This window comes from Corvus hawaiiensis, chromosome 3 (genome assembly GCF_020740725.1).
Source record: "Corvus hawaiiensis isolate bCorHaw1 chromosome 3, bCorHaw1.pri.cur, whole genome shotgun sequence".
Taxonomy (NCBI): domain Eukaryota; kingdom Metazoa; phylum Chordata; class Aves; order Passeriformes; family Corvidae; genus Corvus; species Corvus hawaiiensis.
This window is the reverse complement of record NC_063215.1, coordinates 74,718,678-74,736,618: the sequence shown is the minus strand read 5'-3', so window position 1 is coordinate 74,736,618 and position 17,941 is coordinate 74,718,678. Positions and strand designations below refer to the sequence as shown.

The window sequence follows — 17,941 nt, the reverse complement described above, 5'->3', positions numbered from 1 at the left end:
TATGTAGATGGGGTTAGGTTAGGGTTAGGGTTGGCCTGGTAACGGAGGCCACTGTGCTCAACAGTGTCCCCTCCCCTTGCCCAAGTGCATGAAAAAGGTAAATTTAGCTCTTTGCTCATCCTTCTATTTATGTGTTAGAGCTAACACAGTCATCTTGACTCAAAAGCTGAGATATTAAAAAAAATTATTGTAGGAAGAAAGCACGGCTTAATGGATTGACCAGTGACTTATAGGTCAGGCATTGAACTTCCAGCTGTGGCTACTCATGGCTGACAGTGACCACCCTCTGACATGGCTTTTGGGAGCTGAAAAAGCCCTGCTGAGCATGGCAACACCTGGGCTTGGTGTTGAACACAGGGCAGACTGCCAGCCTCAGTGCTGCTGCCCACAACTGAGCAGCCAGAGCCCAGCAAAGGTCTACGCCAGGGCAGTCAGTTGTTTGAGCTAAAGCAGTGAAAATAGGAAGAGAGGAGCATATGAGAAATAGCTTTAAAAAATGAAAGAGCTTTTAATACATCTTATCAGGGGGTTGATTTAAATAAATAAATAAATAAATAACTAGAGGGTGAGTTCAAATCAATAAAACTACTGGAAAGGGTGCTTTCTTTTCCCCCTCACTTTTGTGTTTATTTCCTTCTTTTTAATTCCCCCAGCTCTGTCTGGCAGAGTGGAAAAATAGGTAAGTGACACAAGGAGAAAAAGAAGGCACACGGAATGCAAAATAAGAATTTTTTAATGGGAAAAAGTACCTAAAAACCAGGGAGAGAGGATTTACCCAGAAATTGTTGTTTTAAAATAAGCACCATTTTTAATGGGAGAGAAAAAAAAAGAAAGAAAGAAAAATCCCACTTAAAACAAATAGTTGTAGCCACAAAACGAGATAGCAGAACTGCGGTTTGGCTTTGCTTAAGGACTTTTATGCCCAGAAGCACATTCCTGGGGGTGACAAGGAGGAATTCTTGGCCCAGAGGCATATGAAGGTACCTGAGGAAGTCAGAGCTGGTGGGGAGATAGTTGCTGGATTAACATGAAGTTTGGAACACTGAGTCCTTCATACCTGCACCAAGGGCTTCAGACATACACTCAGCAAGACTGCAGGAACTCGTGGGATGCTGTTCTTAATGCAGTGTCATCATATAAGCCCTGATTTTCAGGCAACATATGCACATGAATGATGGGGTAGGTCTGTGACCCCTCTCCTGGGAGGTAACCAAGCAGTGCTAAATGCCTGCATCCACTTGGAGGATGGAGAGGATTTGGTGACCTCCTCCGGGCAGAATGACAGATAACCTCCTTCAGCCCAAGGAGAGCCACGGCTAAGTCTCACTGTCTCAGCATGCTACCGAGCCATTGGCAGCCCATCCTGCTGATAGCAGAGCTATATACAATGGCCAGTTCATTACTATAGCAAAAACGTTTTACAAAAGCTAGAGCCAAATAAATTGAAGCATTAGGATCTCATTTTCTACAGCATTGAAACTATGATGAATGTGAAATCTAATCCCTGCTGGCATCATCAATACCGAAGACAACAGTGCTATGTGTCAAGAGGTGTTGTCAGAGTCCCTCAGGAATTGTATGCAGTGATCAGAAAACCTTGTGTCTCTTTCCCCCTCCTCACCAGCTGTCTCTGCTTACAGGAGGCCATCTCATTTCCCACCAGCGGAGGACCAACAGTACAATGGCAGGCACATGCTGAAGAAAGAAGCAAAGATTTTTCTTCAAAATTATTTTGGGAGCGAGCTGTTACTTGGAAGCAGAGAGAGAAGCTCGTGTTAGAATAGCTGCTCCAAGAACAGTAACTCTGCCTGGATGAATTTATAATAGCCACTTTAACTGGTGCCAGGAAGACACCGAACTTCCAGTGAGTCATTTTTCCACAGCCTTGAATAGGTCAGGATGAACTTCAGGTATGTGCTTTGTTTTTTATGATCTAACAACCACAGCAAAGTCTTGAATCCCTCCAGTTTTACCCACAGGGAGTGGCTATATCCATCTTTCTTGGGTGGTTTTACTTGAAACTTTCTGTATTCTGCAAAGAAAAAGTTAAGATGTTATCTGGAAGAGCACTGGGTTTTCTGTCTCTCAACACCTGCACACCCAAATTCCACTCTGGTCTAAGGAAAAGCCTTGTCATTGACAAGGGGTAGGGGCATTGGACAGCTTCAAGGAGTTGAACCTACAGAACTGTAGATGCCACAGAGTCGAATGGCCAGGTTTGCTGCATATATCAAAGCCTTCTTGCAATCCCTTTTTCTGACTAGAAATTCTCCATACAGATGTACTCTGGAGCTCCAGATCTTCTCCTGCCTTTATGCCTTTCCCCATGTGCTTCCTTCAGCTCAAAGTTACCATTTTCTCCATGTCAAGGAGAAACCTGTCTTAAGGTGCACCCCGATTTCCTTTACTTCCCTTCGTTTTTTTGAGCCTTACTTTTTATTCCTTTCTATCACTCCTCTTTTCTTTCTCTTTCAGGGACACAAAGTTTCAGGCAACGCTTGATTTGTTGGGTATTGTCTGGGAGGTATGGGCCACCATCACCTGATAGCTTTGGAGGTGTCTGTGCCCGTTTGCTCTCATGCTTCTGTTACATCCTCTGGGCTTTGCTAAATGTCACCAAAACCTGTGCAGGGAGGGGAAAGTAGAACAGCCCCTGAAACTTTGGAAGCAGTGTGTCAAAATGAGTCAAAGCTGTGCTTTAATACCCAAACAGTACTGCCTAACTGAGCATAATATTTTGTGAACTCTGACAAGCAGACCTTCATGGTAGTAAAAATCCCACTGCTTTTGCTGAAGCTAGGAGCTCTCATCTCACATCAGGCCTTCTTGTCATGTGCTCTAAGGAATGGGAACTAGCAAAACGGCTTAGATAAAGCAAGAACTGCTTTTAAACTGAAGCTTTGTTGTGGCCCAGAGATTTTTTCCTAATTAGCTTTGGAAAAGCTACTGTTAACTTTCAGTGCTTTTTCTGGTTTCATACACCTGCGGCTTTGCTGTGCATCCCCAAGGATAAGGATCAAACTATCAGCAGCAGGATGCTGCTTCTTCCAATTTAGGCCTGCCCCAACAAAGGTGGGAAAGAAACTTTTTGGGAGAAACACATTTTTTGGTGCAGTTCTTGTGCCTGTGGTTTAGCCTTTGGGCTTGGGCGTGACTTTCTGGGTGGAGCTCACAGACTTTCTGGGGTTGCTAGGGTGGTGCACACCAGCAACTGGAGACCATCAGCACTAGGAAGCGAGGATGAAGAGGTAATCTTCAGCTCCCTGTTTCTGCCCTGGTTTGCCCGTATTTCATGGCCTATCTCCGTCTGATCTGTACATTCCCGGTGGCATACCTCCCTGAAAAAGTATCCCTTTGTTTGTTTTGTGCTATACTCTTGAGGAGGGTCCTCCTTATTTATTGAGAGCGGCATCTGCAGCCTGGCAGACAGGAGACACACGCTGTGCTTTCCCCTCCACCCCGCTTGGGCCATTCCTGTGCTTCTGTGATCGCCCAGAAGGAAAGGACATGATATGTTCTGCCAGCACAGGGGCCAGGCTGCTGGCAGCCAGGACCGGCAGCCGAAGGCGAGGCGTCACATCGTCGCAGGGACTGTAAATACACCACGCATCTTTTCATTGTTGTGTCATAATCACAATGTTCCTTTAATGTAGTTTGTTTAACTGGATGACTTCAGTGCTAAAAATAAGTGGATCTTGCTGTTTCCAGGACAACCGCTATCCCAATGGCTTATCTCGGCGCCTCTCCTCTGTCAAAAGGATGTTCTAAACAGAGCTGGCCATGAATATTAAAAATGAAGCATGCACACAATAAAGCATTCCCTGGGAAGAGCCCCATGTTTTAATGCTGTACATTATGCAAATAGGACAGTTGCCTCTCAGAGAGGTGCTTAATTCAAAAGCGGCACAGTGTGGGGTGAGATTGCAAGTAAGCAGGAATGTAATGTGTATTTCTTTATTCTGTTTTCTTTTTTTAAAATTTTTTTAATTCAATCTCTCTCTGGTGCTTGAAGTGGCTCACTAGGCAGCACTTTCTGCCTCTAGCCCAGAAATCCATAAATTGAAACCTTGCATGTGTGCTCTGAGCCCACCCAGTGAGATGGCTGCAGGGGGACAGAGAGCTGTTGCCTGGCAGGTGGCACCTGGTGGCAGGGACAGCCTGGCTGCCTCTGTGGGCACGAGAGTGCTGGTGCCTCTTATATTGAGCCAGGGAAGTAACAGCTTGCACAGGTGATGCCTGGCTTTTCTGAAACTGAAATTCAGCTGGTCTTCCCAATAGGAGTAGAGATGAATTGCTCATTTGGAGGAGTCAGGGAGATTTAAAAAACTCTCCTAGCGAGGAAAGGGTTGCATTATTACATGTCTGCATTCCTCCAGCTTTTTATTCTCTATTCCTTTTTCTTCCTCCTTCCCTCTCAAACAAAGAAAAAAGCCTTTAAGAAAACATCAGAAGAAGCCGTAGGAAATCAAAGGGGTCATTTTTAAACTCTGTGTCTGGACAATAAAGAGGAGATAATTTAGCCAGTAGGATTGGTTTTCAAGTACAGGATGAGTGGAGGCTGACAACTGAGCAGTAGTGCTCCTGCAAGAACTGGTGAGACCCTTGTCTAGATCATATGTTTTGAGTGAAGCAATTGGTTCACTATTAATCAAACTGTTTGATTCCAAGATTACAAAGAAATGTTCAATGTTACTGACGCAATAGAGCAAAGTATTATACAAAGACAGCCATCTCAGCAAATGCAGCCTCATTTCCTCCATCAGTATTTACTGAAAGAAAATATTAAATTAGCTTAAAAATATTGCCCATTTATTTCTATCTCTTCAGTTACATTTTTAACAAAACTTTCTATTTACCTGAAGGCACATTTATGCAGTAACTGGCATGAGTGCAGTGAGCTAGACCCTCAGATGTTATACAATGACTAGGATTCACTGCCCAGAACTTAATTTTAATCAGATGACCATCAGGCCCATTGTTAGGAGACCTTCTGAAAACCATCAGTTGTTTATGAGAGCTGACAGCAAATACAACTGTTCAATCCTTATGCACTGAACCTACAAATTTTCAAGGTGATTGACTTGGCTGCCGGACAGCTGCCGCTTTATGAAGTTAGTACAGAAGGCTTCAGAAAAGAAGTGGATCCTGAGCTCCCACGGAGACTTATTGTCTACTTCTTAATATTTTGGGTTTTTTTATTTTTGCTCTCAAAACTGATTGTGACTCCCTATGGATATTTAATTTTCTTCATGAAAACAATGTAGCAAAAATACTTGCCCTCCTTTGGTCTGAAAATTTGGACTGTGAATCTCATATAAACCCAGTGACCGAATTTTTCTGATGCATTTCAGATTTGTAGTTCTAGCCCAACCAGAGCTCAAAAAGTGAAGGTATGTTGAAAATAATGTTACCTGGATGCTTTAAAATGTCAGAAAAGGCAAATTCCAGGGAGGTGCAAAGTCCTCTGGAGGTAATGCATATCTCAGCTCGCTGAAAATATCTTACCTTGGCAGGTTGTGTCATGTCAGAGTAAATAATGCTGAAATGCATTAAAGAATCTGAAGACTGGATCTGTCTTCAATAAGGAAGATCTGTATCACACCACTATTCCCTTTTATCTGTGTTGCTATAGTAGAGGGCAATTCTTCTGCAAACCTCAGAAATGTATGTCTGGGCCCCCTAAAAAGAGACAGTTCTAGGGAGAGGTTCTTGAAGGAAGATGGTTGGTATAGCCCAGGCTGAAAGGAAGAAGAATTTCACTTTCAGAAGTGTCATTCCATGTGATTTGTTGCAGGGTGGGGGGGAATAAGGGAGTTGCAGATATTGACATGTCATAGGTGATGATGGTAGGAGGGTACAACTTTGGGCACAAAACTATTTTTTAACATGCAGACAAAAATTTCTGGTGCAATGTCCATTGTTTTTCAGTGAACTTCTCTCACCTCGGAATAAGGGGGATTTTGACACTCTGGTTCTAGTGCAGCAGCAGGACCATGGCAAGAAGAGGTATCTGCACGTGCACACACACACACACATATACACACACAGGTACAAAAACATACATATGAATATTTCTATATGAATGCAGAGGGAATCCCAGCAACCCTGTGAGAGCCAGTCAGCTTCAGGAGGGATTAACCAAGTGAGAAAGAAGAAGGAAGAAGAAGACAAAGGAGGAGACAACATTGCGTCTCATTCTGCCTGTTCTGCCTCTTCCTGAGATTCAGACAGATTTGAGACAGTCCACATCCCCCATCACTGAGCAAACGACCTGCTCCCTCAGCTGAGATATTAATAAAGTCAACTTGCTTCTTTGGAATTAAGGAAAGAAATGCAGATGTTGAGTTGAACTGACAGCCCTTCGGGAAGCCTTAAAATCCCCCAACTTTTTTTAAAGAGGAAACAAGGTTTGCAATTAGTGAACTACAGCAGGTTAAAGCATCCAGTTGCTATTAATGTAATTATAATTAAGGTTGTGATAGCTCTAGTGTCCTCTTGAAGACTCAGGCCTCCATTTCATTAGGCCATTCAGTGTTTTTTTAATATTGCTTCTATCACTTAGTAAAAGGAAACATAAATTTTGGACTGAAAGTCCTGCAGATACGGCTCATATGCTCTGGAGTGTGACTGTACATGTGTCTGGGGTGGGACTGGAAGGTATTTGAGAAACCTTTTGGTATGTCCTGGAGTGAGAGTGTGCCTAGCTTGGTGCAGCAGAGGAGCAGCTTCAGCAAAGGCGCTGTAGTGACTCTGCTGTGCAAATCAGTGCTTACACATAAATACTGGGTTAATGCATCTGACAGGAGCAGTATAGAATAACAAGACTATCTCAGTACTGCTGTCTCCAGTGCTTGTGCTGCAGGAAGGCATGTTGTCGCTCTGCACCTTCCATATGGCAGACAATTTAAGAATACAGTGGTTTAACAGGTTCTACTCTTTCCACCTAAATTCCTCTTCTCAAGGGTAAGGAGTGACCCTTTGAATCTCTCAGCTGCAAATAGCAAATCAGTGTCCACCTCAGGCTGCAACCTTTACTCTCTAGCCAGGCAGCACTTTGAATCCTTTCCATCCAGTCACTTGTTTCTACAAAATCCATAGGAAACTAAGAACTCTATGACCTGGGACTAGCTGGGCTCAAGTATGCATGTGGGTTCCGTGATTCAGGCAGAAATACAGATGGACAGAAAATACTGAGCTTTGCCATCAATTGCATTAAATATTGAGTGCAACAGCTTTATTTCTGAGGCTTTGTCAGTAAAAAATATTAGAGTGTTTTGAATCTTCTGATGTTTGGGCCATGCCCACCATCCATTACTTCTTCTAAGCCACTGTCCTTTAGAGCAAAATAAGTTCGCAGAAGTACTCTCAATGGGTGGCTAATATTTGGGCCTAGGGCTTCAGTGCATTTGGGGTTTGGGTCCTGGCTGGGTTGCTGACGTGATTTATGGTATTTACTGTTCAGATTGAAATGTCAAAGACATCCATCAAACTGTACAAAAAGGCCATTCCATCCCTTCTCTCTCCAAATCATGTCTGAAATATTTTTTGGCCAAGTATGGCAAGCAACACACTGCTTAGCTGAAAAAAATGGGACTCCATACATAGAAAAAAGGATCATTGAGATCACAGCACGTACATCATAAATAATAATTTGCTTTTCCTACAAAATGCAAAAGAAATGCCAGATAAACTTATTTTGTTCTATTAATCTCAGCTGAATTCTGCAATTATTTTCCTGTAGTAAGTTCAATTACTTTTTAATATCTTTACTTGTGCAACATTTTATCTTAGTGCAGTCAGTCAGATAGGTAGAAAGACTGATTGATTTTTTCTCTTTCTATATTGAATGGCAAGTAGAGGCATAAATGGACAAAATCATCATTGAAATAAAGACACAAACAGTATTTTCCAAGCTAAGTCCAAAGAGAAGCCAGAGTATCTGTATTTCAAACGAGTCAGGGAAATTACTGTGGAAGGACTGCTCTAACTGTCATTCTTGGGAAAGGACAAAATGGAAATTGTTGGTTTGCTGTTCAAGTGCATCACCTAGCACAGCAGGGTCTTGGTCCTCTCAGATATTCTCAGAAGGGCTACCAAGCAAATAAATATTCTTTGCCATATTTATTCATTTTCCTGAAACGTCTTACATCCAAAGGCTTTTGAGGGCTACATCCTGACCATGTAGCAGAAACATCCTACAGGAGGGTGCTCCAAGTGTCCAGTGCCCTGAAAGTCTGGGCTGGGAGGTGGGCAAGGTGTGGAGCAGCTGTCTAGCTGATGAGTTTCAGCCAGGTGCCTGTGGTGAGAGGTGGTCTAGCCAACCTGGCTGCTCCTGTTGTGGCTGTGTGGCCAGGAGCAGCAGAGGTAAGGAATGTGCTTTCTTTCTGTGTGCTGCTGCAGATCTGGTCCCCCAGAAATGATTATTCATCCTACACTTCTGACTTAAATTTTGTCTTGATTAGGCCAGTGTTCAAATCCAGAGCAGCACCACTGGCAAAGAGACTTTTGAAGGTCAAAATTCGTCAGCTTTGATTATGACTTCTGTGTGCAGTATGGCATAAGTATATACAGACACCCCCAAACACCTCCAAATACAGCATACTACCTGCTGTGATATTAAAGGGGCAGCTTGCTAACAAAATTTTATGATCACATTCTAACGAAAGGAGTAAGTTCTTTACAAGTTTCAAAGCACACAAAGCAGTTGCATAGTGAAATCTGCGGGCTACCCATCTGAAATGCCAAGGCTTTTTGTGCCTTACCATGCATGGCAGCTACCTGGCTATTCTGCCTCAGGAGCCAACTTCACTGCCCACTTCCCAACAGAAGTCAAGTTCTACTCAAGCAGGCAGGATAATATAGCCATGATCGCACAGCCTTGTGACAACAACACGAGTGGTGATGGGGAGCATCTCATTTCCTCCCCCTTCCCGAGTCTGCAAAGATGAAGAGGGATGTGGATAGGGACACCCCATGCTCCCATTACCCTGGTAGCTGCACCTTGCTGTTAGGGTCATCACACTGGAAAAAGGCCATGGACAAGCAGGAACTGGGAGTCACACAGAAGACATGCAGGCCCTTAATGGCATGGTGGGGAAGTGGAGCCAGGAGCTAACAGTGTGTTAAAAATCTGTCATGCTCCTTTTACACTTGGTCCTGGAGCTGGGAAACCAGAGCAGGCACTCAGGCTGTTGTCACAGCCCGTGGAGATGTCGTGTGGTGAGGTAACAGCGATGTAGGGGAAAGCCAACCTTGAGAAACTGCTTTAAAATATGGCCTGAGATCAGATGAAAGTCCCTAAGCCTTGCTTGAAAGCCTGGGCTCACTACTGAGGAACATTTATGCGTCATATCCAGGGCTGTGGTGGCGATCCCTACTGCACATGCTGTGAAGGGGAAGACGAGTGGTGTGCTCTGCCATTCCGAGGGATGTGTGAGATTTCACTTACTCACAAGTGGTGCAGATGAAAATACAGGGTATAGACATGCCTGTGGTGTGTTGAGGCCTATTGGCAATTGATTTGGGAAAACGCAGGTTTCCAGATGTCTGCAAGTTCTGGTATGTGTGCTGTAAACCAAAGGTACAATAGTGGATGAGGTGTCTGCTCTCAGTGCAAACATTTTTCCTACTTGCATTGTGCCAGGATGCTTTACTGGCTTTAATCATCACAAGGTAGAAAGCCGGTGAGTAAAGTCTTGCCACTTTATGGGTTTGCCTGAAATTGAAAGAAAAGAAAATGTAGCAGGCCAAAACCATTTAATCTGGAGCAAAGTTAAGAGAACGAGTTAACGAAAGAAAGGCAGTTATTTAAAGGTGTGAAACTGCTGAAGAGAGCCAAGATACAAGGGGTTATCCATAGACATGGCCAAGTTAAACAAGACAAGCTGGTGACTCAGGGAGGCTCCACCTCCAGTGTCATTCATAAACCCAGCCTGTCCCTGGGCAGTCACTCAGCTTTGATTGCGTCCTGTTTAACTTGGGCTTTGGATGACTTAACTCTTCCAAAAGTTGGCTCTTTGGTTAGGTATCACACCTTAAAACATCTGATCCTCTTTTATAGGTGCAAAGCACTCTTTTATTTGATTTCTTTGTGCTGCCTGCCTGCATCATTGGGTTTGGGTTGGTCCTACCAGACACAGGCATATTTCTCACTGGCAGAAGATGGTAGATCCAGCAGTGACTAAGATGAGAGAATTGGACAAAGTCCCAGAAAGGTTCATCTCCTTTGTAGCCTGCAGGTTATAGCTGGCATCTGGAAGACAGTGGCAGAGGTTTACCAAAAAAACACAGAGGGGAGTCCAATTTCAGAACTGAGATCCAGATGCCAAGGCCTTGAAGACTTGTGTCAGGTGATGTCCTTGGGAAAGGTTGTTTTGCAGTGTTTTGGTAGCTGTATAGAACAAGTAGTGTCGAATGTCACCAGCACCTAAGAAGTTGTTTTCCCTCCCAAGATTATGTGATAAAAATGAAGCTACTTCATTTTCAGTGATATTTTCCATGAATTTAATGAGGAGAGGTTCTATTAAGCGCAAATTGAAAAGCACTGTCCGGAGCTCAGCACCAGCACTCTGCTGCTCCCCAAGTTTGCAAACTGTTTTGAGCTTTTCCAATGTTTTAACTAAGCCGAGGAAAACGAGGGTGAACTTTAGAGCAGCAAGTTTGAAACTTACACTGGATGTTGCCATTTTGGGAGCAGTTTATCACCTCCATAGGGTGGCTGCCCAGGCTCCTTGATATTCATACCTGAGCAAAATCCACTGGCACCTCAGACTGCAGGTGCTGAGCCACAGCTCTTGGCATCGATGCTGGGGTGGACCATTGCCTCTCCACTGCCACTGAGAGCTTGTGGCACGTCTGACTGTGACCTCGTTCCTGCAGCTCAGTGGTGTCTGTCAGGTAGGTACTAGCTTAGCATGAAAGTTGTCTTAGCCCTCTGCTACATTACTTAATTTATATTGCCATGGCAGTGAGAGGAATAATCTTTGATCCACACTGATCTTGGCTCTAGAAACACCCACTGGCTTGATTTATATCAACATTGTGGCAGGGCACAAGGGTGCTTGAGGTCACCTTCAAGGCAGCCTTGCCTGCTGAAGGCAAGTCCTGTGCAGGCTCCTTCCTCTGCCCTCATGAGGACAGCCACAGGCTGAAAGATGACTTGAGAGCTCCCCATGCAATGTTCCTTCCCTGGGGGTCTGACATAGCCTCCCTGGCTGAAACCAGGTACAAAAAATCCCGTTTTCTGTGAGACGAGAGGAGCTGAGAGCCACCGGCGCAGAAATGCTCCAGTCTGTGAATCACCACTAGTCGCTTCTCAATGCACTTGTGGAGTGAGAAGCAATGACAGCCCCTGTGCCCCAGTCTCAAACGGGAGCTGGGGGATTGCTTGCACATGATGTTGTCATTCTGGGTAGGTCAGACTCTATCATGCTAGCAGCGGGCAGGGTCCATCCCGGCTCAAAGCTAAACCTGTGATGGGTGACATCATGCGGGAGGCACTTCGGGATGCAGCTGCCAGCATGTGTTATTAAGCTAATCATGGTAGAGGAGGAGCCCCCCGAGGCTGAGTCGATAAGGTGAGGAATGCATTCCACTAAATGGTAAATGGAAAGCCCTCAGCCACCTTCGGCTTGATGTCACAGAGCTGCATGCTGGAAATGGTGCAAGTGAGATAAAGTACAGCCACCCCCAGGGTCTGGACTCTGCCGTTTTCCTGCCTTGGAGCAACCTGGTATTTATGTTAGGAGCAGACAGCTGTAGAAAGCACAGAAAAACCCAGGACCGTGCTGGGGACTGCTGAAGAAACCACTGCCACAGGCTGAGGCACCCTGGCTCTGGGGAAGGGTGTGAATGCCTCCCAGTCTTGCCCTGAAGGCCAGCTTGCCTGCCCTGGTTCCTGGTTTGGGCGATAGTCTGCATGTAATTCCCCTCTTTCACCCTTCTTCCATGATGATTACCCGATGCCTCTTTCCACTGGTTATCAGAGTAGGTGCTGCTCTTCTCCAGGAGGTCCCATCTACAGCAGGGCATTCTTATGGTTGGAAAGCTTGAGGGCAGCAGCCCTTCCCTTGTGTCACCTTCAGATGTCACGGGCCACGAGCTTTGCAGAGTCATGGTGCTCAGGAGAAGGGTTGATAGCTCAACTGCCCTGGAAAACAAGTCCCCATACCACCAATGCTGGCATTGGCCCTTCAGGAGAGGAGGGACCCATGCAGAAGATCCTGCTGTGGGCAAGGGAATGAAAAGGCAGCCATATATCAGGCAGTCTGGGAGGCAGAAGTTCAGATCTCAAGAATCAAACTAAAAGAAAACAAGCAAATAAAAAACCATTGCTTTGGCTTCAGCCAGGAACCCAGGACAGTAAACAGAGGAGGCTGGAAAGCCAATATATTCTACCCTGGGGGAATTGACTTTGCTTGAGCCAAAAGGAAAGAAATGAGTATAAAATAAAGAGCAAAGATGAAAGCCATATATCGCAAGCCCAAACTGCCACAGCCATGATTGGCAGTTTACATATTACATTCTATAGCATTCCTTTTCTCCTTCCTCCATATTTTCTTTCTCCCCATTTCTCTGCTGACAGCTCATACACACGCCTTGCGCTGCACAAATAAGTGCTCTGCTCCTCCCTCACATCCTGCTCAGACTTCACGCCAGTCCTTCCCAAGTTCACAGACCACCCCACCATCCTGACTGCATGCAGAAGAGACAGCAGGTCAAGGTCTGAGTTGTCACAAGTCCACTGAAAAGATTTCCTGTCATGTGCAAATAAACCCAGCTCCTCTCCTCTGGCTTATTTGGTTTTTACTGAATCCGGTCAAATCACGATTTCCCCCTTCTCTTTCAACAAACAATCAGCCCGTGTCAACTTGATTACCAGCTGCTGATGCAGCATTGTTGAATCCAAGCCCTGAGTGTATGTTTTGGCAAAAACAGCGCTATTTTCAGCTAGGCGTGCAAGGTGGCTTGCCAAGAGGCTCAGCCTTCCCAGCAGACCCAAGGTGGGTTGGAGGCAGGGCTCCCACTGGCTGCCTGGGCAGCAGGACTGGGGGGCCAGGTCCACACAGCTCAGCACTGGCATGCCTGGCAGGGTGTGCACCACCTTGCTGCTCCTCCTGAATTGATCCAGAGCAGGATCTCAGCAGAATCAGATACACCGAGCAGGAAGAGCACAAAAACCCCACCCCTGTGCCTATTCTGACCACTCTGAGGGCAACCACTTGGCACATCAGCTCCCAAGGAGGTTTACTTTGCCTACATGAAATTCATGGAACCCTTTTGCCTCTCTGTCCAGTGTATGTTCCTGGTGTAGGAGCTCTGAGAGCCCTGAGCTGTGCAGAAGTTGAGAGGCAGGGTTTACACTTTCTCCATACCAGGGCAGGTACCCTCTAAGTCAGCTTGCTTACACTCAGACAACACAGCCTTCATGTCATTCCTCTCTTTAAAGGGTATTTATTTCTATCCAGGGCAATGGTGTATCCCTATCATCCATTTTTCTCTGGGACACTCATGCTTTTGGTGTCTATTTTTCCTGTTGCTGCTTTCTTTTGGATGGTCTTTTTCCCATGGATTCAGTGGCCGTAGGGGCTAGGTCTGTGAAGCACAACAGTGAAGGCACAGACACAAAAATTAAGTGTAACGCAATTTGGGCAAAGTGACTTCCCGCTTCTCCCATGACATCCTTCTTGCAGAAGTGTCTTTTCCCCATGTGGAATGACAAACTTGCTCCCTATTTATGTTGATAGCATGCAGATTCACAACCCGGCTGTCTATAGCATTCTTTTTTTATTTCTAACCAAATCACCTTTTATTTTGCCGGCAGTGATGCTGCAGCAGCAGAGCCCCTCGGGTGGTCTGCAGTGGGCAGGGCTGGCAGCTGTGGAGTGTGGCAGAGCCCGCTGGTGGAGGGGTGCTGCCCTCAGCAGAGCTGTGCAGGGGTGGCCAAGCACGTGTGTACCTGCACACGAGTGCCTGGCTGTGCCGGAGGCTGCCTGTGCCTGTGCCTGCGCCTGCGTCTCCTCTCGCTGAATTCCAGAGGCGTTACGTGTCCTGCGGAGAGAAGGAACTATTTATGCCACAGGCATAAATAAATCCACCGAGCATTTGCAGTAACACAGGTTGCTCAGGGCCTGAGCTCGATCCCACTCTGGACAGGGACAAAATCTGCCTTTGGTGGGAGGTGGGTGGGGGCTGTGGTGTGGGGATGCTGCCGGGAAGGACACAAGGACAAACATACAGGCAAGGTGTCTGTAATCTCCCTATTAAATGATAAGTTGTGTTATTTGCTCGTGACTGCTGGCACAAGCCAGGGGAACGTATTTCTGCCTCCTCGTTACACAAGAAGCTTGAACCAGTGAGTGTTTGCATACTGCTGAGACAAACACACCAGCACCTCTTCTTGTGTGCAGGCTTGACTCAACAGAAAGCAGCGGCTTATTGGTTCATGAGAGATATGGTGGTACAATTCTCAAAATGAATTTTTAAAAAATATATTTGCTACACAAATAAATATACATTATCCCATGTTTCAAAGGAAGGAGATGGTACCACTGCTTTTATCAAGGGCAACAGGATACCACCAAGTAACACCTGCACAGAGCTTACGTGACTTGGTAGCTGGTGTTCTTTAGAAACAGCTGGTGCAATTTATTCACTGGCCTTTAGATACAGATGATGTAGGTATTCAACAGCTGAGCTAGAGTCAGGGGAGAGAAACAGGCATTTCTGTGTATGGGTTACCCCAAACTGGGACACACCTCTAACATTAGGTGAGTGAATTGCACTTTAGTGGTGTCTTCTTCTTTCTCCTCACTCTGAAGGGGTTCCCAAAGTCAAGTTCAGACATAATATTGCCCATTTGAAAATGTGCATGAAGCAATTTTATTCCTGGTTTTTCCTGGAAGACTTGGATGACCATAAACCTGTGACATGTAAAACCTCCCTCATTTTTCAAACCTGTCTTTTTTTTTTCCCCCTCTTTGTTGCCTGGGTGACACTCTGGTGTTCTGGCTGATTCACCACTCCCCTGGCTATTTCCCAGCATGAAATTGCTCTCAGGGAGTGATGAATGAGTGCTCTGCCTTAACTCTGCCAGAGCAAAGGGCACAGCTACCATACACACCACAACTTTCGGAGTATGATGGATATGAGCTTTTAAAGAAATCTTTATTACCTCACCTTCCTCACCCTTGGAACCAAACTTCTCATGAGCACTTTTCAATTTAATTTACTTTCTTAAGAAGAAAGAAAAAGGTAGCAAATCAAGAGTGATTCTGTTACAGTGATTTTAAGTCGGTGTCAAACCCAGCAATGAGGTGCAATGGGCTGCACAGCCAGGCAGAGTATTGGCACATTGCTGGACAAGCAGGCAAGGCAATGGTGCTCAGACTGCTTTCCGTGCAGCTGTAGGACTGCACCAATGGCAAAGGCTGTTTGGGAAACAAGCTGGCTCTACAACCCCTGTAAGCATTTGCTCTTCACTGGAACTTGGTATACAAAATCCGGCACACTTTTTAAAAAACAAACAAAATTAAAAAAAAACCCAACCAAAATGGAAAGAAGAGACTAGTCTTGTTTTCTGTTGCTGTAATAACTACAGAACTTAGTAAAACAAAAGAAACAAAGTCCTCTGGTATTTAGTGACAACAGCTCCTTAACAAAATCTGGATGAGATTGTTGCACTTTAAAGTTAGAAGGCAGGGCTAGGGTGGGCGGAAAGCAAGGGAAGAAGGCAGCTGCAGAGGAAAAGCATGACCAGGCTAAAGCTTTTGAAGATGTCAGATCAGTTCTTGGCACAGCTGCCAGTCTTGTATAGGACTGTGGCCCTCATCTGTAAAGATGAAACACATTTTTAAGTTCTTTAGGGTCTGAAGTCAGAATGAGTCCTATGTGTGTTTTCTCCAGGGGAAACCTGGCCCTGGAGAAAGCTACTGTGGTTGAGGGTTGATGCACAGGGCTTATGCTGTGACACTGTAACCCGCAGAAAACTGCTCATGTTCTCCAAAATGCATTTATAAATACTTTGCATGGCATGTGTCTAAAAATATGGGTGAAATTTTGCCTTTCGCCCTCCAAAAATGAAGTGCAAGGGTCATTCATGGGCGGGACTGGATTTTGATAGCCGCCTGCAGCCAGGATTTGGGTTTACTGCAGTAGAAGTGGGGAAGAAGAGGAGCTTGAAGCACAAAGGGACAAGGAATGGACAACTATGAATCTGAAGGCAGATAACACACTAACATCATAACATGATGATGTTAACAAAGCCCTGAAACCCAGTCTCACCTGGTAACTGGGGCCAGATGCCTAGGACAGGCCGATCCTCCTGGCCATGCTGTGGAGTTGATGGAGCACTTGCTGCAGGATTCAGCACAGAGGCGTGGGCCCAAGGGAGAATGCCAGCACCATGGGAGCCAGGGATGCTGAAGCACTGCTGGTGTGAGCACACAGTGGCACCCGAGTCAAGGCTTTCTCACTATAGGAAAGGATCTCTCCTGCATCAATGCGTCTGTGGATCCTCAGTGGAAATTTTGTGTCCAGCACTGGCAAGACAAAATACCACAAATGGATTAAGTGGTCAGGCCGCTCATTTATTTTCATACACACAATGGCTGTCTTGAACAAACCCCATCCTGTTTAAGCTCAGGGGCTGTGCTGCGTTAAAACTAGATAAACTGAGGAAGTGTCTAGCCTTCCATTTAGCTAAGAGTGAGCTTCTGGACAATGCATCAGGTGCTAGCACATTCCCAGCTGCACTAGTGGATTTGTCAAAGCGTATATTCTGCAAAGGTTTCAAGAGTTTGCATCAGGGATAGGTGACTTCCAGGAGGCTGTGCAAAGAGTTTGGGGTTGAAACCTCTCTATACTCCAAGGCTGAGGTAGGGGGGCCAAGACATTGTCTTTGGTCTTTATTCAAAGCTGTTCAAAACTCTTGGTCAAGAAATCATAGAATCATAGAATGGTTTGGTGTGGTTTGGTTTGGTTTGGAAAGGACCTCACAGATCATCTACAACCAACCCTTGCTCCCATGGCCAGGGACACCTCCCACTAGACCAGGTTGCTCAGGGCCCCATCCAAACTTGAACACTTCCAGGGGTGGGTCATGTGTCACTTCTCCAGGCAACCTGTTCCAGTACCTCACCATCCTCTGAATAAAGAATTTCTTCCTACTATCTAATCTAAATCTTTCCTCTTTTAGCTTAAAACCATTTCCACTTGTTCTATCCCCACCTGCCCTTATAAAAAATTCCTCTCCAGGTTTCTTGTAGGCTGTTCATCACATGACAGGGCTTTCTGCTTGGCTGTCCAGTGTTTACAACTTCCAAGAGTCTGGATATTCTGCAAATCAAGTTTCTGGATGAGAAAGGCACCTTTTGGCTCACAGCTCTGGCTGTACTCAAGCGCTACAATGATGGGTGTGGGGAAAGAGTTGAGTGATGAGCAACCAAAGTAAAGTTGGCAACTCACCTGAGTTTAGGTGAGTTAATGCACTATTAATGCACTGTCAGGCCCAGAAATATTATTATTGAGGTTCCTTGAAATATCTTATATGCTTGGCTCTCTCCCCAGCCAGTGGTGTGAATGCCAACCACTAGGGTCAGAGTTATGGACTGATTTTGTCACCCCTGACCTTTTGTTTCCTAAACAACTGCCTGGTCTCCAGGGATTGGCCTCCAGGATTTGCTAGAGAAGGGAGCAGAAAAGAGCATCTAAATCGTACCCCAGCCTTGCTACTCAGCCGTGCTAACTCAGATCTTTTTGTTAATTGGCACTGTGCACAATCAATACCTTTGTTTAGAAAAAGGCAGGGAAGGAAAAAATGATAAAAGTCCCTGTTTAACAAAGAGCACAGATAGACCAGCTAAGCATCCTTCGATTAAAAGCTAGCCATGAAATGAACAAACAAGGAGAGAACAATCTTATTCTCATGCAAATTTTTGCCCTG

At 45.4% G+C, this 17,941-nt stretch overlaps 1 long non-coding RNA gene across 1 annotated transcript in view; it reads left to right on the top strand.

Moving 5' to 3' along the window:
* The window catches only part of LOC125324239, an 83,375-nt gene that overhangs the window by 43,877 nt on the left and 21,557 nt on the right, over positions 1-17,941 (top strand). Inside the window, exon 2 of the long non-coding RNA XR_007202885.1 lies at positions 1,641-1,910. This is a non-coding gene — a long non-coding RNA (uncharacterized LOC125324239). The remainder of the gene's footprint in view (positions 1-1,640; positions 1,911-17,941) is intronic.